The sequence below is a fragment of the Vicugna pacos genome, chromosome 13 (genome assembly GCF_048564905.1).
Source record: "Vicugna pacos chromosome 13, VicPac4, whole genome shotgun sequence".
In the NCBI taxonomy this organism is placed as follows: Eukaryota; Metazoa; Chordata; class Mammalia; order Artiodactyla; family Camelidae; genus Vicugna; species Vicugna pacos.
This window is the reverse complement of record NC_132999.1, coordinates 53,229,678-53,254,233: the sequence shown is the minus strand read 5'-3', so window position 1 is coordinate 53,254,233 and position 24,556 is coordinate 53,229,678. Positions and strand designations below refer to the sequence as shown.

The window sequence follows — 24,556 nt, the reverse complement described above, 5'->3', positions numbered from 1 at the left end:
GGACTTTAAAGACAATTTAAACATCAGATAGCAAATAGAATGTATTAATACGTTGATTGCCTACTGTGGATTAGGTGCCCCTGAAGAAACACAACTGTCACCCAGATTTGTGTGCTGTGGCAGTCAATTTGTTAAAAGAATGCCAAAGAAGGCAACACATGAGTCAACAGAAAGAAGTGAAGTGTTAAGACAGATGGGTAGGTAGGGGAAAGAGTCAAAGAAAGGCCACTTAATAAATATAAACATTATTAAAAATGAATAAACATGAATCTGAAGGGACCCATCTAATCTAATTCCCTATAGAAATACAAGATCCATTAGATCTCACTAAACCAACCAATGTATCTGGGGTAGGCTGAAATCTTTTTTGGAAGAACAGTATAATATGAACACTCACTGGTTTTGGGAATAAGAAAAAAAAGAGACATTTAATACTCTTCTCAAAATTACTGCACCATCATAAAAATATTCTGTAACTCTCCTTTGTTACACACACTCTCAAGCCAATTTTTCTTTATCTTTTCCTTCACAGACCATAAGGAACAAGAAAACACTAAGACCAGCTGTTATTCTTTCTTTGTGGCCTACCCAAGGTAAACCATACATTTTCTCGAAGTATGGAACTCAGATTATGGTAACTATGCGTGGGTTTAAATTTGTTATTGCCTTACAGTCTTATGGTGAACATGTATATTCACGTATGTAGTATGTAGTAGCCTCTCTTCATTTTTTACAGATCTTCTGGTTTTATATAACCAGTATGTTTTATGTGCATCTATCCAAAATGCTTGTGATTAATTCTCCTTTCAAAGCAGAATCCTTTTTAAGAGTTATACAGTCTGGTGAACTTGTACATCTAAAATTGTATTTCATATATGCATGAATTCAGTTCTAATTTGCATTCATGGAAAAGGGAAGACCACTTTCTGGAGGATTCTTTAAGATCAAATATAAACTTAGGAGCAGTTTCTTCTAAACAACAAAACCAAAGATGTAGATAAACTTCCTTTCAAAACTATATCAAATGTACCGAATCCCAAAGCATTAAACATTTCTTCCATGGGTAACATAACACATTTAACATTCTTTATTCAAATCAGTTACTTACACACAGGAATTGTTCCTCACTATGTCCAAGTGGCTGTTTAAAGTTTTGATTTTAAGCAGTAATCACAAGAAGAGGTGAGAGAAAGCACACATTGCTTTAGGAGATTCTCAGCCATTTTAAAAATTGAACACAGACACACACACATCTAATGTCTAGTGAGATTGTGATTTACATCCCTTCTCCTACTATTATTGATGGTGGAGAGGTGCTGTAAACTTTGGGTATTCCAGTAGGGAGAAGAGGTAGGTGACAAGGGAGGGAGGAAGTGAGGGAGGGAGAGAGACAGAGAGAGACAGAAACACTAACTCCCTGATTTAATGGACAACTAAGATCAAATTAGCTAGAATAAGGGAATTAAATTTAAGATGCTGCCTCAGATTTGTTCCTTCCTTTCTGGTCCATTCCCAATGCCTACACCTTAGATTAGACCCTTATTACTGCACTGATTTAACTATGAGATAGTCTCTTAACCCACTGCCTCCAATTCTTACTTATTTAACACATCATATTCAATACTGCCTGAATTATGCACAGTTTCTTACACAGTGTGGACACATATTTGTTGACCGAACAAGTAATAGCAGCTCTCTGATAAAGAGGTATTACTGACATTCCCAAACAAAGACATAGATTCCTTCCTCCTTGTCTTGCATTAAAGCATCACAGGACAAGTGACAATCTCTGCATGGGACTCCTAATTATTGGAACTGAGATGCTTAAAGGTGTTCTCCATAAGAATCCCATTCTCCAAAAGGACTCAACTGTTATAAGCAACTGTTATAAAGTGTTAATTTCTACCACTTTAAAATAAAAAATGCAAAATAAAGCAATACTATGGTTTCAAGATTTCTGAAAAATTTTACATTTGCAGAAAAGTCATGTGTTCCCTTAGAGTTCCTTTTACGAAATGACTAACAAATAAATTCTGAAAAATACTGGGGACACAGACAAGGTTAATAATTGGGTTTTAATAAACAAATGAGACCTCATCAAACTAAAAAGCTTTTGTACAGCAAAGGAATCATCATCAAAATGAAAAGGCAACCTACTAAGTGGGACAAGATATTTGCAAATCACATAGCCAATAAGGGGTTAATACACAAAATACATAAAGAACTCCTACAACAACAACAAAAAAACCCCAGAGTGATGGAAATGTTAGCTATCTTGATTGCGGTGGTAGTTTCACTGGTGTATACACCTATCAAAATTCTTCAAAACTGTACATCTGAAACACGTGTAGTTTACCGCACAGGAATCCTACCACAATAAAGGTGTTCAAACAAACAAACAATCCAAAACAAATTGATTTTAAAAATAGGCAGAGGATTTGAATAGACAGTTTTCCAAAGAAGACATACAGAAAGCCAAAAGGCACATGATAAGATGTTCAATATCACTTATCAGGGAAATGCAAATCAAGACAAGTTATCAACAACATCTGTCAAAACGGCTACTATCAAGACAAAAAATAACAAATCTTGGAGAGGATGTGGAGAGAAGGGAACCTCTGCATACTGTTGTTGAGGCTGTAAGTTGTTGCAGCCACTATAGAAAACACTAAAGAAATTCCTCAAAATATTAAGAATTGAACTACCATACAACCAAGCTATTCCACTTCTGTATGTTTATCTTAAGAATGTGAAAACATTAATTTAAAAAGATATATGAACCTCTGTGTTCACTGCAGCATTATCTACTATAGACAAGATATGGAAACAAAGTACATCGATGGATGAATGGGTTAAATGTGATGTGAGTCTGTATATATGTTTGTGTGTGTGTGTGTGTGTGTGAGTGTGTATATATATGTGTGTGTGTATATATATATATATATATATATAAACAATGAATATTACTCAGCCATAAAAAAAGAATGAAATCTTACCATTTGTGACAACACGGACAGACCCTAAAGGTATTATACTAAGTGAAGTAAGTCAGAAAGAAAAAGACAAATACTATATGATTCCACTCACATGTGGAATGTAAAACAAAAAAACATTTGGTTCAAAACACTGTAATTTCCCTCCTGATTTCTTCTTTGACCCTTAGGTTATTTACACGTATATTATTTAGTTTCCAAATATTCTAGGGATTTTCCAGAGATATTTTTCTTACTGATTTCAATTTAATTGCACTGTAGTCAGAGAACACACCTGTTTTGACTTAAATCCTTTGAAATTTATTAAGACTTGTTTTATGACGCACAATATGGTCTGTCTGGGCAAATCTGACATTTGCACTTCTGGATCTGCTGTTTGAGTGTTTAGTAAGTGTCAATTAGGTCAATTTGGTTGATTGTGTTGTTCAAGTCTTGTATAGCCTCACTAATTTTCTACTGAATCTATCAATTGTTTTTCTAATTATGTCAATTCCATGTCACTACTTTTTGATGTGAAATGCAGTTAAAATTGTTCTTAATAATTATTTAATGATTTTTGCCTGCTAATTTTAGTAACTTAAGTCAGTTATAAAACAGTTTTGATTGATTTATTTTTGTGCTCATTATGGGTCATGTATTTTCATGGCTTCACTGGTTAATTCTGGCAAACATATGAGGAATAAACAATACCAATTCTACAAACTTTTCCATAACATTGAAGAAGAGGGACTACTTATCAATTCATTCTATGAGGTCACCATTACCCACATACCCAAATGTGAAAAATACCAGAAAATGACATGCTAATATCCCTCATGAACTTAGATGTAAAAAAACTTAAATAAAATTTTAGCAAATCAAATTCAACAATTCATGAAAAGAAAAATACCTCATGATCAATTTTTATCCCAAGAAAGCAAAGTTGGCTTAACGTTCAAATATCAAGTAATTAATGAACAAAAATAGAAAACCATGACTGTCTCAAGAAATGAAAGAAAAGCATTTGATAAAATCCAATATGTATTCTTGATTGAAGCAACAAATCTGTCAGCAAATTACAAATAAAAAACAACTTCAACCAGACAATTCAAAAACCTATAGCTAATATCATACTTCATGGTAGAAAGACTGAAAGCTTTTTCCCTAAGACCATTACAAAACAAGAATGTTTACTTTCACCATTTCCATTCAACCTTGTACTGGAGGTTCCAGTTAGAGTAGGAAGTCAAGAAAAAGAAATAGGGGAGGAATAAACTGGGAGGGGGAGGGATGAACTGAGAGGTCGGGATTTGCAGCTAACTATTATATATAAACTAGATAAACAACAAAGTACTACTGTATAGCACAGGGAACAATATTCAATACCTTGTAATGGCCTATAATGAAAAAGAATATGAAAAGGAATAAATATATTACACACACACACACACACACGAGTCACTATGCTATTCACCAGAAATTAACATTGTAAATCGACTATACTTCAATAAAAATAGCAACCAAAAGAAGAAATAAAAGGTGCATCAAGTTAGAAATGAGGTAAAACTGTCTTTCTTCAGAAATGATGAGTATTTACATAGAAAATCGAAAGGAATCTCCACAAAAAATGCTAATAAAACCAGTAAGTGAATTTTAGCAAGGTTGTAGGATATGAGACAGAAAAAGTCTATTATATATCCATATATGCTACAAAAAATCAAGTTGAAATAAAAACCCCATTGACAATAATATCAAAAGATATGAATTTGACTACAAAAGCTCTATATATTAAAAACTTCAAAATATTCCTGAGAGAGTTAAAGAAGACAGACTTAAATGTCAAAGTACATCATGTTCATGGGTCAAGAAGACACTATCACAAGACATCAATTTTATCTATAAATTCAATACAAACTCAATCAAATTCCAATAGGTTTTGTAGAAAAAAGAATTCTAAAATTAAAATAGAAAATCAAAGGACCATGAATGGCCAAAACAATTTTGAAAAAGAAGAATAAAGTTGAAGGACTTAACGCTACCTGATTCCAAGAGTTGTTACAAGCCTCAGTAATCCTGACAGTGTGGCAGCAAGAAAAACAACTAGATCAATGGAAAAAACAGAATTCAGAAACAGATCCATACATGACATATTTTTGGAAAAGGTGTAAAGGAAATTCACCAGAAATACTCACATATTGCTGGTGAAAATATAGAATGCACAAGTACTTGGAAAATGTTTTGCAGTTTCTTAAAAAATTAAACATACACTTACATATAACCCAGTCAATTCCACTCCTAGTTATTTACTCAACAGAAATGACACAATATGTCCATACAAAGACTTTTACACAGAAGTTCATAGCAACTTTATTTGTAAAAGCTCAACACTGGAAACAACCCAAATGCCCACTAATAGGTGAACAGACAAATTGTGGTACATCCATAGTGTGTCAGCAATTTTTTAAAATGAACCACTAACGTGCAACAATATGGATAAACCTAATGAGTGAAAGAAACCAGACAAAACAGTTCATGCTTTCTGATTTCATTTACGTAACACTCTAAAGAATTCAAACTAATCTACAGTGACAGAAAGCAGATTAGTGCTTGCTTGGGGACTGGGGCGAGGGTACATCAGGACGTAAGGATTTACAAACCAACAGGAGGAAACTTTTTGAGCTAATAAGTATGTTCATTATCTTGATGACTGTAATGGTTTCATGAGTATATACAGATGTCAAAACTATCAAATACTTTAAATATGCACAGGTTAATTTTATGTCAGTTATACTTCAATAAAGGTGTTAAAATGGTCTAGGTGGTTTCTAAAGTAAATAATCAACAAGCATATGCATACATCTGTTATGAACCTGCTAAAAAGAAGTGTTTTTTAAAGATTTTAAAATAGCATATAAATAGTATTCTTCTATTTATGAAAAGAAATATAAATCTATTCAAGTAATGGGATCCCAAAGGCTTTTATTCTTACTCCTAACTTTTGCTTTTTATCTTGTAATTTTCTTCTTTTTAAAAATGACAAAAATATCAGTTGAAACACACAAATATAAAGGTAATATTCCTCTCCACCAGCTAGCCAATTCTAGTTGCCTGAGGTAAACAAGAGTTAACTAACAATCTTTGGTACACAGTCTGCCATACCTTTATGGTTCATACAAATAATCACTATCAAACATAGGTTTGTTTTTTTTTTCAAATGGGGTCATACTATATAAGGTATTTTGCAAAATGCTTTAATTTTCCTTAGTTTATTATGGAAACCTCTTCAGGTTGTCAGATCTAGCTCATTGATACATCAGCTACACAATATTGCACAGTATACATGTACCATTCCTAATGAAAAGCCTTATATTTTTTGCTGTTTTTCTTGCCACAGAACCACTTTTAAATCCTTATCTACCTTTACTTCTAAAAAAAAAGAAAGCATGTGCACATATACACATTCATTTTAACAGATACTGCCAGATTTCATTCCAAAAAGATAAAAGCAATTCACAGTTCTATCATAAATACATCAGTATTGAATTTCTTCCATTCTCATGGGTATTAGTATATTTGTCAAACTAATAGCTAAAAACGGGTATTTCCACACTCACTATTAAGGGTGAGTTATCTTTTCCTATTTTTTATTGACTATTTGTTCTTTCTGTGAATTTCTTATTTTATCCTTTACTCAATATTCCATTAGATTGTTTTTTTAACCTGCAGATACTCCATAAACAGATTAACCTTTTATTACTGTGTCTTTTAATTTACTTTTTGCCAAGACAAAAGTTCAAAATTTTATTTATTATAATTTTATAATGAATGTTCTCTAATGAATACATGTTATGTTTATAGACAACAAAAAAGCCTTGAAAGAAAACATGAATTTTAATTAATCTGAACTAAAGGCAAGAAAAAGTCTTCCTTTTTGATAATGTCTCAAATACTTATCAGTGTGTCACTTTAAAATCCAAAGATTTTAAAATGGATTCACTTGCATGAGAATGAAACCACTAGTAGCCTCATAATCTTAATTTAAACCATGTATTTCTCTAGTTTCTGAGGCATATTAAACCTAGAAATTCTACCTTGTGGTCAACAATAAGGACCATTTCCTGCCCGACCAGTGCTAAAAATTCTACCACCAACCAACTTAACATACCATTGCTACTCTATACAATCAAAGACCTGGATACAAATTAAGAATGCATTATTACAATTTTAGTCATTTGGAGATAAGAACTGTATCTTACTGGTGTTCTTTGTATATCCAGGATTTAATAAATATGTTCACTAAAACTCAATCAACAAATACCCTGCAATCAAAATTAAACCCAGTCTCTTTATAATAAAAAACACTGCTTCAGTCTTTCTGTATTAGTATGGTATTACTATTTCCATTTCAGAGATGAAGAAGCTGAAATACAAGAAGGTTAACTAAATCATCCCAATCCCAGAGAGAATAAAGGTTGTAGCTAGAATTAAAACACAGAGGTTAACTCCAAAGCTCCTGTCTTCCCAGCACAATACTTTGCCTCTCAACTCTACCTTGTTCCTGTAATTTCTCATCTTAATCCAACTTTCAGACAAGCTGAGATCTGCAACCCTTTGCTGCGGTGCTTGCACCTAGACAAACATTTCCTTAAGCAACAGAATACAAAGAAACGATAATGGACTAAAAATAACTGCATGCATGTGCAGTTGGGGCAAATTATGAACAATAAGATACAAAAAGGCCAAAGGCCAAAGCCCAATCACCACTTCTGAGGTGCCAGGAGCAAAAGCAGGGTACTGCGCATGATCCCTGCACACAGCACCATCAAGGGGGTGGGCAGACTACCTAAGCCATCCTCCCACCAACCCACCAATCTGCCCCTACCCGCACCCCATTTAAGGAACCAGCTTGCTTCTCATCGGGAAGCAAACAAGGCACCTGTTACTCGCTTTTCACTCCCTCCTGCTGCAGCAAGAGTCCCAATAAAGTCTTTCTTGAATTCCTCACCCGGCTTCTTATCACTTTCTATTGATTCTCTTTAATCAGTAACTTCATTTTCATTTTAGTGAAGCAGTCTTTTGTTTGTGTAGCAAGAAAAGATGTGGAGTTAAACAAGGGAGGGTAGCGTGAAGAATGCTGTTTATCTGTTACCCTTACATTATGTCAAGTAATTAGGAAAATAAAATGACAATGTGACTCAAAGTAGGTTTCTTCCAAGCTCAGCAGAGGACAAGTTCATTATGTAATTCTGAGAACAAAGATGACTCCAATGAGACCATTACTACATTTTCAAGGCCTCTGTATTGTATTTTATTGCTCTTTTGTAGTGTCACAGGCACTTCCGCATTTTAATAAATGTTTCTGCACCACTTATACTGTGATCAAAATAGATTCCAATTTAAGGTAAATTTAGTACAGATAAAGAAATGCCAATCAAACACTACAGCACAAATATGTAATTTAATTAGAGAAGAGACTACAATCCAAGTAATTACCTTTCTGTCTACTAAAAGCTTTCCATTTCTAAATGTAACACTTCAGCTCACTGCCTTGAATACTGAAACTCAGATGAAAAAAACCCCCTCCTACCTGATCATTAGTGAAGTCCACACTGCCAGTGCTCTGCAAAATGCAGAGCAGTCTACAAAAACCTTAATCTGGAGGAACCTCTAGAAGTAATAAAACACACCTTAACAGATGTGATCCCTTATCCCTTACCTCTTCACCTTCTTTACCTTACCCGACCCTATGTTAACGTATCTGTCTCTCTGTAAGAGTCATGGAATTCCCAGTGGAAAGTCAGCTCTGAGTCCCTGAGGTCAGAAGAGGAGGGCTTGCTAAGTAGGTACAAATTAACATTGCCTGAACTACTGAAATCAAGCTATTATTCAATTTAATTCTGAATTTCTGCCCCAAATAGTTAAATATGAATACATCAAAAACTCTCTTGGCACATTATGAAAGACCCGTCATCAGGCCACACATCCATAATTCTTCATTTTCTATGACAGTTCCCAATCTGAAGATTCTTCCCTATATCCCAAAATATGGATCAGAATATATTATCAAAAGTTATTTAAAGTTACAATTCATCTAAAAATAAATTCAAATTTTAGAGAAGATCTAGAGTTTATCTTGGAAATCTGAAACAGAAAATGTCAACATCTATATATTCCAACTAGAGTTGCTTAAATGTTTTTTGAGTTGGATAGCACTGTCTTAAATTCAAATATGTGGAATTATTAAGCACTCTTTCTGAAAGACTGACCTGATATAAAAGGTATTTTAAAACTACATACAAAAAAAATTCCTGAATACTTCCATTCTTCTAATTGGTATTATTGAACAATGATTGGAGTACACTCCATTTGTAACATGTACAGGAAAGCCATGCTTTTAGGGGTTGTAACAAGATTTAATAATCTGATTTGTGCAATTTATGAAATATATATGTACAGTATCACATTTTAAAGGGAGTGTCTCCCTATATGATTAGATACACAAATTTAAACATTACAAATATCACTCAAATCTCATTTGAATTCTATGCTAAAAATAGTAACTAGTAATTAAAATTATGACAGCTCTGGGACTCATTAAGTAATTGTTGAATAAATGACAACTATTAATGAGGGTGTTATGTTATAAAAACACTAATAGTTTTTGGATGTTATCAAGTATTTCATTGACACTGAATGCTATCACATATAATGACTTCCTTTTTCATTTTTTAAATGGTGCATTAGGTACTAAGGTATAGTCTAGATGACATGAATGGATTCTGGAATCAGTAAAAACTTGGGGAGTTATTAACTAATGGGCTGGGGATGACACCATCTGTGCTTCTGCTGTCCTATTTAAGGTGAGTACATTCAAACCCCTGTCATCATCTACCTGTTTACTCAACTGTTAGTTTTTATGAATATTATAGTCATCTCCAATATAAAATAAATTGCTACATTACAAATTACTTTAAATGATTTTAAATTATGAGAAGCAATACAGTATAGAGAACTAGTGGTTACCAGTGGGGAGGGGAAAGGGGATGGGGATAGAGGCACAAATTACTAGGTATAAAACAAGTAAGTTACAAGGAAATATTATAAATCACAGGGAATATAGCCAATATTTTATAATAACTTTAAATGGAATATAATCTAGAAAAATACTGATTCACTATGTTGCACACCTGAAACTATAATTGTACATCAACTATACATGAATAAAAAATTTAAATAAAAAAATTTCTGAAATGAGAGACAATATAGAGAAGTGGTTATGAGCATTGGATGTGGAGCTGAGTTTGAATGCTGGCTCTGCCATTTACTAACTGTATAGCCTTCAGCAAGTATTATTTCCTCTGTGTCTCCATCTCCTTTTCTGTGAAACAAGATAACAGGGTTCTTGTGAGGATTAAAGACATTAATACAACAATGCCTGACAAACAGTATGCACTTGGCCAATGACAGCTATTAATGAAAATCAACAATTTTTCCATCTAGGGTGGTATGGATTATTTTAAATATACTTGAGTTTTAGATGCCCTAAACACCTCCCCCCCCAAGAACAAACCGACACCAACAAAAACCTTTGCTTAAATGAGTAAACAAATTACAAATATATAATAAAAGCTCTCTGGGGGTATAAAACAAATCAGAGTTTTACTAATCTTGAAGAAGGTGTAAGAGAGCTAGAGAGATAAAATGTATACATATCAATATTCATAAAGCCCTGTAAGTATTCTAAATCGATAAAACTTGTATTTAGGTGTTAAAAGTCAAGGAAATCAGAATGGAAAAATATGTGAAGATAGCCATATTGAACAAACTAAATTTTGAGCAAGCTTTCTAATATGGCCTTGGTTGAGAAGACAGCATCAAGGCAACAATGTGGGCATTAGCACCTATCAAACAGGTGTGGAGGATTGGCTAAAAAAATTAAATGGTAAAGTTGGGGACAGAGAGTGACTGAGAGGGGGACCTGAAGGCTAACCTGGCAGCCAGGATCTCATACCTTTGACAACAATGACTCTCTAACTCTAGGACATCCAGAAACAGTATTTCCTCTGGATGACTTTTCAGTGAAATGGGTGCTGAAAATAACTTTCACTGGTAAGTATCAAAGCAGAGAGAATTGCAGCAGCTGAGGTAATAATTTGAGAGTCTATAAAATGAACTAGAAAGGACAGGAGGTTGAACACATGGATGGATAAAAGAATGGGATGACTAGCTAGAAGGATAAGAATGGCCTGGAAGGTGACTCAATTGAAGCCAAAACAGATTAAGAACTAATTTACATCAAAGGAAATTCAGAACCATTACTTATAAAACACAGATTCCTTATGTTTCAACCAAAAATAACAACTCTGCTTTCCCAGGCCAGTTGGTGTTCCATAGTTGTGACATCAAAAAATGCCCCAAGAATGGTTACTATAGTGGTACATTTACTACCTAGCTGAGAATACCCTCTCAAACTCAGGTAAGACATAACTACTAATAAAATAAAAAGATAGAATAAATACATAGTTCAGACATAAAATACATCAAAAGACAATGTGGTTTTAAATACATAGTTCAGACATAAAATACATCAAAAGACAATGTGGTTTCAGGTTGTACCCCAACATTCCTTTATATCTGGTACTGTACATTATGGTGTTTTTGTTGGAAGCTACTTCCCAAATTTCTAAGCTATAACTTCCCTCATCTGATTAACTTCTATCTTCAGGGTTTTCAGCTCTTGGCTGATGCCTCTGATAGATCCTTATATAGATGCTCTAGCACAACCACTCACAGTCCTATTCATTTTTTCAAAAATAAAAGCTAAAGCTTTTTTTAAAAAAATAAATTGAGGTATAATTCACATACTATTAAATTCACCTTTTAAAAGTATACAATTCAGTGATTTATAGCTGTAATGGAAAAAACTTCAGTCTTTCCACCTTCCTATGCAGGGAAAAACCTAGTTCTTCCCTACTGTGTATTTTCTTTTCTGTTCATACAGAACAGTTCATTTCTGACACTTCTGGTCACCAAATATGTAGGGGTTTTCCCTCACAATAAGCAATTCTGTGACATGAGCCGTGTTTCCACAATTTAATACAATCTAACACTATCTATCCAGAGACAGTGTCAGATATGACAAGTCAGGGCTCAGTTCCACAAGACTACCCTCCCATCCCCACTTCAGATGCCAGTCACAAATCCTGGATATTACCTATGTTTCTTACCAACCAGCTATAGAATGGGGGTTCCAACGACCCCCTCCTCAGGTTTGCTAGAACAGCTCACAGAATTCAAGGAAACAATCATGTTAACCAGTTTACTAAAGGATATGATAAAGGATACAAACAGTCAGATGAAGAGATATATGAGAGGAGGCCTGGGAGAGTCCGAAGTGCAGGAGCTCCCTGTCGTCATGGAGTTAGGGTGCGTCACCCTCCTGGTGAGGATGTATTTGCAGCCTAGAAGCTCTCCAAACTCCCTACTACTGGGATTTTAGTTTCCTCATGTAGGCATAACCAAATATTAATTCCAGTTGTAGTCCCTCCCCTCTCTCCAGAGAATGAAAGGTGGTGGGGCTGAAAAGCCCAAGCTTTTAAATCATGACTTGTTTTTCACGGTTACCAGCACCCATCCAGGAGTCATCCAGGAACCCATATAGAGTCACCTCAATAGAACAGAAAATGCTCCTACACTCATCACGTAAGAATTTACAAGGTTTTGAGAAGCCCTATGTCAGGGACAGAGGTCAAAAGCCAATATTACAACAAGAGACACTCTAAGTATTATTACTTGGTAAATTACAAGAGTATTAGGAGTTTTGTACCAGGAACCCGAGGTAGAGATCAATATATATTTTCTATTACAGGCATACCTAGGAGATACTGCAGATTTGGTTCCAGAACACCACAATACAGTGAATATGGCAATAGAGCAAGTCACACACATGTTCTGATTTCCCAGTACATTAGGTTTATAATGTACTGCAGTCTGTTAAGTGTGCAATAGCATTATGTCTAAAACAAAAGTACATACCTTAATTTAAAAATACTCTTATTGCTAAAAAAATGTTAAGCATCATGTAAGCCTTCAATGAGTCACAATCTTTTTGCTGGTACACGTAGATGCTAATGGCTGCTGACTGATCAGAGTGGTGGTTGCTGAAGGCTGGGATGGCTCTGGAACTTCTTAAAAATGAGACAATGTTGAAGTTTGCCTCATTGGTTGACTTTTCCTTTCATGAACAACTTCTCTGTAGCATGCAATGCTGTTAGATAGCATTTTACCCACAGTAGCACTTCTTTCAAAATCAGAATCAATCCTCTCAAACTCTGCCACTGCTTTATTCTAATCCTTTATTGTCTTTCCAACAATCTTCGCCAGGAATAGATTCCATCTCAAGAAGCCACTTTCTTTGCTCATCCATAAGAAGCAACTCCTCATCCATTGGGAGTTTTATCATGAGATTGCAGCAATTCAGTCGTATCTTCAGGCTCCACTTATAATTCTAGTTCTCTTGTTTCTACCACATCTGCAGTTGACTCGTCGCTAAAGTTCTGAACCCCTCAAAATCATGCACGAGGGCTGGAATCAACTTCTTCCAAACTCCTGTTAATGTTACTATGGTGGTCTCATCCCATGAATCACAAATGTTCTTCATGGCATCTAGAGTGGTGAATCCTTTCCAGAAGGTTGTCCATTTACTTTGCCCGGATCCATCAGAGGAGTCACGATCTATGGCAGCTAATAGTCTTACAAAACATATTTGTTAAATAAGAAGACTTAAAAGTCGACATGACTCGATCCATGGGCTGCAGAATGGATGCTGTGTTAGCAGGCATGCAAACATCATTAATCTTGTTGTACATCTCCATCAGGGATCTTGGGTGAGCAATGATCAGGTTCACTGTCAGCGAGCAGTAATGTTTTAAAAGGAATCCTCTTTCCTGAACAGTAGGTCTCAACAGTGAGCTTAAAATATTCAATAAGCCATGTTGTCAACAGATGTGCTGTCTTCCAGGCTTTGCTGTTTCATTTATAGGACACAGGCAGAGTAGATTTAGTGGAATTCTTAAGGGTCCTTGGAGTTTTGGAATGGTAAGCAAGTACAGACTTCAACTTAAAGTCACCAGATGCATTAGCCCCTAACAAGAGAGTCAGCTTGTCCTTTGAAGCTTTGAAGCCAGGCACTGACTTCTCCTTCTAGCTATGAAAGTCCTAGATGGCATCTTCTTCCAATAGAATATTGAAAAAGTCTGTAGTTTGGTGTAGCCACCTTTATTCATTACCTTAGCTGGATGTCCTGGATTCTTCTGCATCAGTATTTGCAGCTTCACCTTGTACTTGTATATGTTATGGTGATGGCTTCTTTCTAAAGCCTCATGAACCAGCCTCTGCTAGCTTCAAACTTTTCTTCTTCAGCTTCCTCACCTCTCTCAGTCTTCATAGATTCGAAGAGTTAGGGCCTTGTTCTGGGTTAGATTTTGACTTAAAGGAATGTTGTGGCTCGTATGATCTTCTAGCCAGACCATTAAAGCTTCCGCCTTATCAGTAATAAGGCTGCTTTGTTTTCTTATCATTTGTGTGTCCACTGATTCACTTCCATATTCATTTCCCAAGAACTAACTTTTCCTTTGTATTCACAACTTGGCTAACTGTTTGGCACAAGAGGCCTAGGTTTTGGCCTGTCTTGGCTTTCGACATGCCTTCCTCACTAAGCTTACTCATTTCTAGTTTTTGATTTAAAGTGAGAGAGACGAGACTCTTCCTTTCACTTGAAAACTTGGAAGCCACTGCAGGGTTATTAATTGGCCTAATTTCAATATTACTGCATCTCAGGGAACAGGGAGTCCATGGGAGAGGGAGAGAGATGGGTCAGCAGAACAGTTGGAACACAAACAACATTTATGGATTAAGTTCACCTGCTTATAATGGGTGTCGTTAGTGGCGCCTGAAAACAATTACAATAGTAACATGAAAGATCACTGACCACAGATCACTGTAGCAAATATAATAATCATGAAAAAGTTTGAAATATTGTGAGAATTGCCAAAATGTGACACATAGACATGAAATGAGCAAATGCTGTTGAGAAAATAGCACAACAGACTTGCCTGACACAGGGTTGCCACAAACCTTCCATTTGTAAAAACCAGTATCCGCAAAGTGCAATAAAGTGAAGTGTATTATAAAGAGATACGCCTATAGCTCACAAGAGCGTATTCATAGAACTGTGCAACCATCACCACTGTCAAACTTCAGAACATTTCCCCACCTCCAAAAGGAACCTCATATCCATTAGCACTCCCTCATCATTCTCCTGAACCCTTGACAACTACTAATCTACCTTCTATCTCTAGGAATTTGCCTATTCTGGACATTTAATACAAATGGAATCATACAATATGTGATCTCCTGTGACTTTTCCACTTAGTGTAATATTTTCAAGGTTCATCCATGTTGTAGCATTTATCAATACTTCATTCCTTTTCATGACTGAATAATATTCCATATTTTATATAGATATACGCATAGCATGTTTGTTTATCCATTCATTAGTTGATGAACATTTGGGTTATTTCTGCTTTGGGGCTGTCCTATTTATTTTTCCCCAATCTTTCTGTTTTCTCTTGCCTTTCTTCCTAATCTTCTATTCCTGACCTAAGGAGGAAAATAATAATGTTATTAGTACCCTCTAATGGATGCTTCTTAAGGTTTTTAATGGTACAGACTCTCCTTAAAACTCATGTTCTAAGCAGAATTTCTCCCTTCCAAATGACAGCAGTGGTCACTGAGATGTGTCTGACCATTGTGAAAATTAAGTGACATAACAGTACAAATCCTTTAGTCAAAATTATACATGCATATAGGGACTATTCTAAGGGATTTTCTACCATCTACGGCCTAGTAGTTAATTAAAAATTTTCAGATGAAATCCTCTTCCTAAGATTCTCTCCTTTAGAATGTAAATTCCTAAGGGCAGAGATCATGACACCCATTTGCTCTCTGTAATACTAGTATACTTCAAAGGGAATATTTCGGCCCTTAATACTAGCTGAAAACAGAATAATTAATATTTAACATTTATAGAGTGCTTATTATGTGTCAAACACTATGCTAAGTGCTTTACATATATTACATTTCACCATCACTACAAATTCATGAAGTAAATACTATTATCTTCCTTTTCTGGATGAGAAAACAGATTTAGAGGTTAAGGAACTCAAGATTACAGAGACAGACAAAGGGAAAGGCTAAGACTCAGGAGTGTCTGACTGTTCCCTTGATCTTGACCACTATACTTTACTGCTGCTGTTCAGACTAACCAAATACACGAAAAGTTATATTCAGATCCTATGCATATATATTTGGAAGATTGCTACTATAACTAAATGTAACAAGAAAATATTATAGTAAAAAGTGAGAAGCTTTGATTTCCTCTTGAGAGTGAATGCCCACTACTGCCATCCATCACTCTGAAGGGTTTGAGCAGAGACATGAAAGAGGAGTGAAAAGTCCAGATCTCTGTGTTAAAGAGATGACTGCAAGGGAAAGAATGAACCTGAAGGGGCCCAAAGCTGGAGACAGTGAAATGAGAGGTATCCATCCAAAAGTGCAGATCTAAGGCAGCGGTAGAAGAAATGGAGGGCAGGTGACAAATTCAACACTGTATTATGTAAAAATTAGAGTCTTGTTAAATGACTGTACATGAAAGGAGTGACTCAAGGAAGAAGCCCATCAACAGTGGCTTCAGGATTTTAGCTTAATTAAAGCCAGTGCCACTAACTGATATAAAAGAACAGGTTTAGGGGAATAGGTGGTTAGTTTGGTATTAGGTATGTTGAATCTGAGATTACTCTGGGATTTCCAAGTGGAGATATTCAGCAGGCAACTGGAAATATAAGACTGAAACTCAGAAGAGAAGCTGGGATGGAGATAAAAAATAGAATTCATTAGCATATACATTGGAGTCATCTACCATTAGAGTAGATGAAATTATCTGTGAAGAATGTGTTGAATAGAAACAGAATTAAAACATGATCTAAATATGAGGGAATTTTTTGGGTGGTGAAACTGTTCTATATTTTGATTGTGGTGGTGGTTACATGACTTTACACGCCTGTGAAAATTGACAGAAATGAATGTTAAAATTAATGAATTTCACAACACATAAATTATACTCAGTAAATCTAACTAAAAAAGAAGAAAATAGAGGGTAATCAACAGTATTAATAGTGGTAAAACGACCAATAATATAGCACGTTGGGAGCATAAATCAAGACTATATTAAGGGGGGAGAGTATAACTCAAGTGGTAGAGTGTGTGCTTTGCATGTAGGAGGTCCTGGGTTCATTTCCCAGTACCTCCTCTAAAAACAAACAAATAGATAAATAAAACAAATTACCCCCTCCCCCCCATAAAAGACTGTATTAGTAACAGTGAACACAGTAGAAGCAGAAATGGTACACTATTCTTGAGAGGTTTAGATAAGAGAAAGAATGAGTGTAAATGGTAGCTAAATGGACATATAACACTGAAGGAGTATGTGTGGTATGAGAGAGACTTCAGCATATTTATAATGAGAAGTCTATGGAAAGGTGGTGAATAAAACAGCAAGGCGAAAGCTAAGAAACTGTGATGAAAGTTTGGATAGTGACAGGTTTGTAGCTCTGGCAGAAGGTTGAAAAAGGCAGACTCAGTGCACTTAGTTTTCTAAAAGACAGAAACAAGGTCATCTGCTGAGGGTGAGGAGGGTTGGACTGAGTACAGGATTTTACAATAGGAAATTCATAAAAGGAACGGCTGTTGGTGGAAAACGCATGTTTGTAGAGTCACATTCACAGTGGTGTAATCTTGTGCTCTGCCTACTGAAATTTAAGAATAGAGGAGATAGGCTATAGCATTGTTTGTCTAAAGGAAAAAGGAACAGGAAAAATTACAGAATTTGGGTAAGAGTGTAGCTCAGATAATCATCCTTCTCCATCTTTGTTCAAATCTCATCTTTTATAGAGCCCTAAATTCTAATCATGTTATTTAAATACTACAACCTACTGCCCCTCCAGCATTCCTTTCCCTGATGGATTATTTTTATAGCACTTAAAACTTTCTAATATACAACTACGGCAGGGATCACTGGATTCTTCACTGATGAATCTCAAGGGTCCACAACAATGTAGAACTTGGTAGACCCTCATTAACTATTTGTGACTGAAACAAGTGGGCTTTCACAATTCCCTTTGAACATGCATTAAGCATATTCTCTAAATCCTAAAAATGTTGTAAGAGCTTTATGTCAATGTTAAAAGCATGGTAGAAAGAATAATATAAATGTGAAGTAAAGGAAGGCTTGGGTTGTAACTCTTCCTGTGACCCTGAGAAACCCAATTTACCTCCATGGCTTATCTCTGTTATCAGCAAAATAGAAATAATCATATCCCAGAAAGTAAAAAATAATCTTTAAATCATAAGACTAATGCTTGAGATGCCTGAGAAAAGGCCTTGTAAACATAAAAAAGATTTTATTATGATTGCAACTAAATTACCAAGTACTATTAATATAACAGTAGAAAATGGAGAAAAGACATCTTGAATGGAAAACATTTTGGACATTTTTCTACATTAGTAGTGAAAATTACCTTATCAAAGATATTGGAAACTGTTCTCAAGAGGACTGTATACAAGGTGAAGATGGATACTGAAGAGAAAGCTTTTAGCAAGACTACGCTTGCCTGAAGGAGAGCAGCAATTCCCTACACTGTCTGGATTACCCCATCTAGAAGAAAGTAAGTACAATGAATGGTTTCTTCTGGAGGCATATTAATTACTAAGTTTGGGGCGAAGGGGGCTAAATTCTGAACAAAGAATCTACTCTATTCATGTAGATATCGGTAATTAAGTTAACTAATATCCAATGAATGAAACGTCAAGGCTCACGTTGCAAAGAAATAAACTATTTAAATAGTGGGGAAGTATATACCATTTGAACTCTGTAAGGTGCTTGCCAGAGGCCTGACACATGAGCCTGTTGCTAAGTTCCACCATCAGGTGTCTGGACTCATTCCAAAACAGACAAATATTGACAGAATTTGACCTACCACCAGTATTCTTTGGAGAACGCTTCAGATTTCACTTCCAAAAGCTAAAAGACAATAGGAATGACATAGCAGAAATGTAATTTTTAGACAGCTTTGTTGAAAACATTTTTGTAAACAAGGTGGGGAAATTCAGACATTTTAATTTACTTATCTCTAAGGATTATTCAGACTCAAGCCTCATTCTTTTAAGTATTGCTCTGCTAGTGTTGACAGATAACATGGAACCAGGAACACGGAAGAAGTTCTACTCACAAGGTTCCAGACGTAGTCCTCCAGAGGAGTATGAGAAGCTGAACTACAGCGGTGCACATTAAGGGAAGGACTGGGCTTGTGGGACACTCAAGCCACTGGTGACCCATTTTCAGTCCCAGCAACTAAATCTTCCAGGGATATTTCAAATAATTCTTAGGAGATATAAGTCAAGCAAAGGCAAGAATAAATTTCAAACTCCATATTCCTGATGCTGACCTTTCGATTACGGTTTTAAAAATGAGTCTTTTCCAGGTTAGTCTACACAAACTGAAAGACTTTATTTTATCTCCTTGGTTTTCTGCTTACTTATGTTTTATTTCTTTTACAGTACTTTCAAAATTCACAGATGAGAATAAATTGAATTATTATTAAAATATTTTTCCTGAATTAAACTATGCTTGTTTTATACTGAAGTAAATCAAAAGCAAAAACAGCAATTCAATTAGTTGAATGAATCAGAATTTTACTAACATCTCCCAAAACATACAATCATATCTCCATTAGAGAAATGAATCTCTCATCTTGCAACCTACAGAAACTGGAAACCAGCCCTCAACTTTAGCTGAGCCTACAAGAATATAAGACACTCTTGGAAGCCACATAAACAAGGTCAGTTGCTGCTTCCACTGTAGCTACTACACTACTGGGGATATAGGATGCTGTGCCAGTCTCTATAATCAAGGAGTTTACATTTTAACATCTATATGGCAGATATGAAATCCTGGATCCCTACAGAGTAAGGACTTGAAACTAGGATTCTCACAAAAAAGCCCTGAGACTCCTAACAGAATGACAGCTTCAGTGAAAAGGAAGCTAAAGCAAGACACAGAACAAAATAAACCAGTGGACAAACACAGAATGATAACAAAGAAGGATGTTTGGTTTCAACTAGGTGGAGAGAGACTGCTACCATCCTGAAAATCTGCATATACAGGGAATGGCTTTAACTTTGCTTGGGGTATGAAAGTATAGGTTTAGGACATTAGGTTCAGATTAAGTTCCAGCTAATGCTTTTCCCAAGACATGTGGTAATAAATAAACAAAAACCTACTTTGGGAGGTCTTGCCCTCAATCTACATCCAGAAAAGTCTAGCTGAAGATAAGTTCATAAAACAAACATAAAATATACAAAGAAACAATGCACTGTGAGCAAAGTCACAAGACAAACAGGAAGATTAGAAACCTCTCTCTGCCAAAAGAATTTCAAATAATAGTTTTATAACAAATAGAAATAATAAAAAAGAAAAACCACTATTATTTTATAAGGTGGAAAATTTCATGTTACACAATATGCATGTTACATAGTATATACATTGATGAAATAGTACAAAATGAATTTCTGAATGAGTGAAAAGCATTTTTTCCACAAGTTCTGAAATTCTCTCTTCTTCCCCACCAACTATAAACTACAACAAAAATTTCTAAGACTGCAACAAATAATTCAATTAATACAGATTTTTGCACATTTAATTACTGAAATGATCATATGAATCAAGTAATCAAAAGTATGGCCCATCTCTGAGGCTTTTCAGAGTACACTGAAGATAAATACACAATTCTTGTTTTATTAGGTTTGCTCTTCAATTCCTAAGCATCCAGAATTGCTACATTTTGCTCCAGTCAGAAATATGATCTAGAATAGTTGCAAGAAAATGTTTTCCAGCAGCAGTAAGAGAAGGGACTATATCCCTTATGTCTGACTTAATTACTGCTTTAAACAAGTATCTCCACCACTCCGTATTTCTATGCATCACACCTGTCGAAAGCAAATGGTTTCTGAAGTCAGCTTTAAAGTATTTCATCCTCAGGGAAAAAACAGTAAGAACTATTCTCAAAAGTCAACAACAAAAGAGTGATATCAAACCCAAACTTATGATTTAATAACCTCTCAAAGTAAATAAGGTACAGTAAACAAGTAAATGCAAATAAGACCTGAACATGACAATTTCAGGTGGTGATGAATTAATTTTCACTGTCAACTTTTGTAGCAGTAACATTAAAACTATACAGAAATAAGAGGGTCAAGAATGTTTCTGGTAGCTTTACAATTTAAAAGATGCTAGTGGTACAAGGGTTCTTGAGGTTAATTTACTTCAGATTTTGAAGAGCGTAAGATATAAAGGGAAATTAAAGAATTTCTAGTTTCTATAAAACACAATTATAGGTTAAAAAAAATCATGAAACTAGAAAAGTGCCAGGGCATTTTACTTCCTGACATCGCCAACCTCTACCTTATTCCCAGTCATGCAAAAGACAGTCGTTTCTTTTAGCTATCCTCTGGTTTACTGCTGAAGAAATCTATATTCTTTTACTAAGGGGCTGGTGACTCGTATTACTAACTCCAAGAGTATTAGCAATTCAAAAAAATGTACCATCGCATAAAGATTACTTAACTCCAAAATCCGTTTGTCCATTTCTCCCTGGGCATTGTCTGGCAACAGCAGGCCAACAAAGTGACAAACTGCTAAAAAGAATGAATGAGTATTTTTCTGGTCAAGATGGCACAGTAGTAGGACCACGAGCTCGTCTCTCCTTGAGACTACAACGAAACCACAACCGACTGCTAAACAACCGCTGAAAAAAAGACTAGAACCTAGCAAAAAAGATCTTCAACTGGAAACATAAAGAGGAAACCACAGCGGGATGGTAGGAGGGGCGTGCTCGCAATATAATTGGGCCCCATACCCCTGGTCGGGGGGTGGAGGGGCGACCCACAGCTGAAGAATAATTAAGTAGCAGAAGCCCTCCCACAGGAGAGAGAGTTCTAAGTCCCACGTCAGGCTCCCCAAGCCTGGGGTTATGGCTTTGGGAGGAGGAGACCCCAGGACACATGGTTTTGAAGGCCAGCGGGGCTTAGCTCCAGAAGCCCCACAGGACTTGGGGAAACAGAGACTTCATTCTCTTATGAAGCATACACAGAATCTTGATTGTGCAAGTCCAAGGGCAGAGGCACTGATGTGAAAAGAACCTGGGCCAGACCTGCCTGCTGGTTTTAGAAGGTCTCCTGGGGATGTAGGGGGCGGCTGCAGCTCATCCAGGAGACAGAAAAGCTGGTGGTGGACATTCCCGGAGTGTTCATCTACATGAGCTTTCCTGGAGGCTGACATCTTGATTGGATCTTTAGCACCAAGACCTAGCCCCACCCAACAGCCTGTAAGGGAAGCCTCAGGTCAAACAACAAACATACTGGTGGGAACACAGCCCTAGCCATCAGCAGACTTCCTAAGCCTCTAAACAGGGCCCTACCCACCAGAGGTCCAGGATCAAGCTTCACCAGCAGTGCGCAGGCACCAGCTCCTCCTACCAGGAAACCTGCATAAGCCTCTAGTTCAGCCTCATCCACCAGGGGGCAGATACCAGATATAAGAAAACAACAATTCCAAGGCCTCTGGAAGGAATCCACAAACATAGGCCAGACTGTACACTGGGACTGGCTGAACCCTGGCCCTTGGGTGCCAAGAGAGGAGTGTACTGCTGGGACGCAGAGCACATCTTCCACAGGAAGCCACCCCTACAAGGTTAAGAAACGTAACTAACCCACCTAAAAATATAAATAGAAAGATAGACAATACTAGATGGCAGACGAATATCTATCTCCCAGGGCAAGGCAGAAGATAAAATCCCAGAAGAAGTAGTAAATGATGAGGAAATAGGCAATTTATCTGAGAGTTTAGAATGATGATGGCAAAGATGTTCAGAGAACTCAAGAGGAGTATAGATCCACAGAGTGAAGTTTTTAGCAAAGAGTTTGGAAAACATAAAGAATATCCAAACAGAGTTGACTAAAATCACTGAAATGAGTAACACACTAGAAGGAACCAAGAATACACTAAACAAGGCAGAAGAACAGATCAATGAGCTAGAAGACAGATTAGAAGTCACTACTGCAAGAACAGAAAAAAGAAAAAAGAATGAAAAGAAAGGATAGTTTAAGAGAACTCTGGGACAACATGAAGCACACTAATATTCGCATTATAGGGGTCCTAGAAAGAGAAGGGAGAAAGGACCTGAGAAAATCTTTGGAGATAATAACCGAAAACTTCCCCAACTTGGGAAAGGAAACAGTCACCCAAATCTGGGAAGTGCAGAGTTCCACACAGGATCAACCCAAAGAGGAACACACCAAGGCACATAGTAATCAAATTGACAAAAATTAAGGATAAGGAGAAAATATTAAAATTAGCATGAGAAAAGCAACAGATAACATACAAGGGGACTCCCATAAGATTATCAGCTGATTTTTCAGCAGAAACTCTACAGGCCAGAAGGGAGTGGCATGATATATTTTAAGTGATGAAAGGGAAGAACTTACAACCAAGAATACTCTATCCAGCAAGGCTCTTGTTCAGAGTTGATGGAGAAATCAAAAGCTTCAGATAAACAAAAGCTGAAAGAATTCAGCACCACCAAATCAGCTTTACAACAAACTGTTAAAGGAACTTCTCTAGTCATCAGACCATAAGAAAAAAGAACAACAACAACAAAACAGAAACAGAAAAACAATAAAAAAAGACCTACAAAAGATTGCTTTGTTAGTTCAGGGTCTTTTATGGTCCCATATAAATTTTGGAATTGTTTGTTCTAGTTCTGTGAAAAATGTCGTGAGTACTTTGACAGGGGTTGCACTGCATCTACAGATTGCTTTGGGTAGTACAGCCATTTTGATAATGTTGATTCTTCCAATCCAAGAGCACAAGTTATCTTTCCATTTCTTTATATCATCTTCAATTTCCTTCATCAAAGTTTTAGTTTTCAGAGTATAGGAAACCTCCTTGGTTAAGTTTATTTCTAGATATTTTGTTGTTTTTGATGCAATGGAAATGTTTATGCCAGTTATAAAATTCTGGTTTTTGAAGTGAAAAAAAAGTGAATGAAGGGCTGCAAATAGCAAAATATCCTTCTTTCTTACGGGTGAATTGTATTCCATATACATATATATATGTAGGTGATGCTACATTAAAAAGAAATTATGTTGAATTTGGAAGAATACAGTACATCTTCTTTATCCATTCATCTATCAATGTGCACTAAGGATGCTTCCCTATCTTGGCAATTATAGAGAATGTTGCTGTTAATAGTGGGGTGTATGTATTTTTTGAATTAATTCTTATCTTGTGGTTGGCTTTATTCCTTTAATAACTATGTAAGTTTAAAAAGCTAAAACTCTTAACTGCTCTTAAAAACAATGAATAGTACCTATATGTAAATTTTTTTAAAGTGTGCAGTATACTGTATATA

The 24,556-nt window shown here is 35.9% G+C and overlaps 1 protein-coding gene and 1 long non-coding RNA gene across 16 annotated transcripts in view; one reads left to right on the top strand and one right to left on the bottom strand.

The window, feature by feature from the left end:
* The window catches only part of EIF4G3 (eukaryotic translation initiation factor 4 gamma 3), a 320,865-nt gene that overhangs the window by 79,798 nt on the left and 216,511 nt on the right, over positions 1-24,556 (bottom strand). The gene's annotated exons all lie outside the window — the stretch shown is intronic.
* Positions 1-24,556, top strand: part of LOC140700776 (uncharacterized) — a 47,928-nt gene that overhangs the window by 1,609 nt on the left and 21,763 nt on the right. Inside the window, exons 2-5 of one of the 3 annotated variants that reach the window (XR_012079440.1) lie at positions 533-593; positions 9,717-9,832; positions 18,595-18,754; positions 19,271-19,518. This is a non-coding gene — a long non-coding RNA (uncharacterized lncRNA). Of the gene's footprint in view, positions 1-532; positions 594-9,716; positions 9,833-18,594; positions 18,755-19,270; positions 19,519-24,556 lie in introns of those variants that run through there. The other 2 variants (XR_012079441.1, XR_012079442.1) reach the window with 2 other exon arrangements.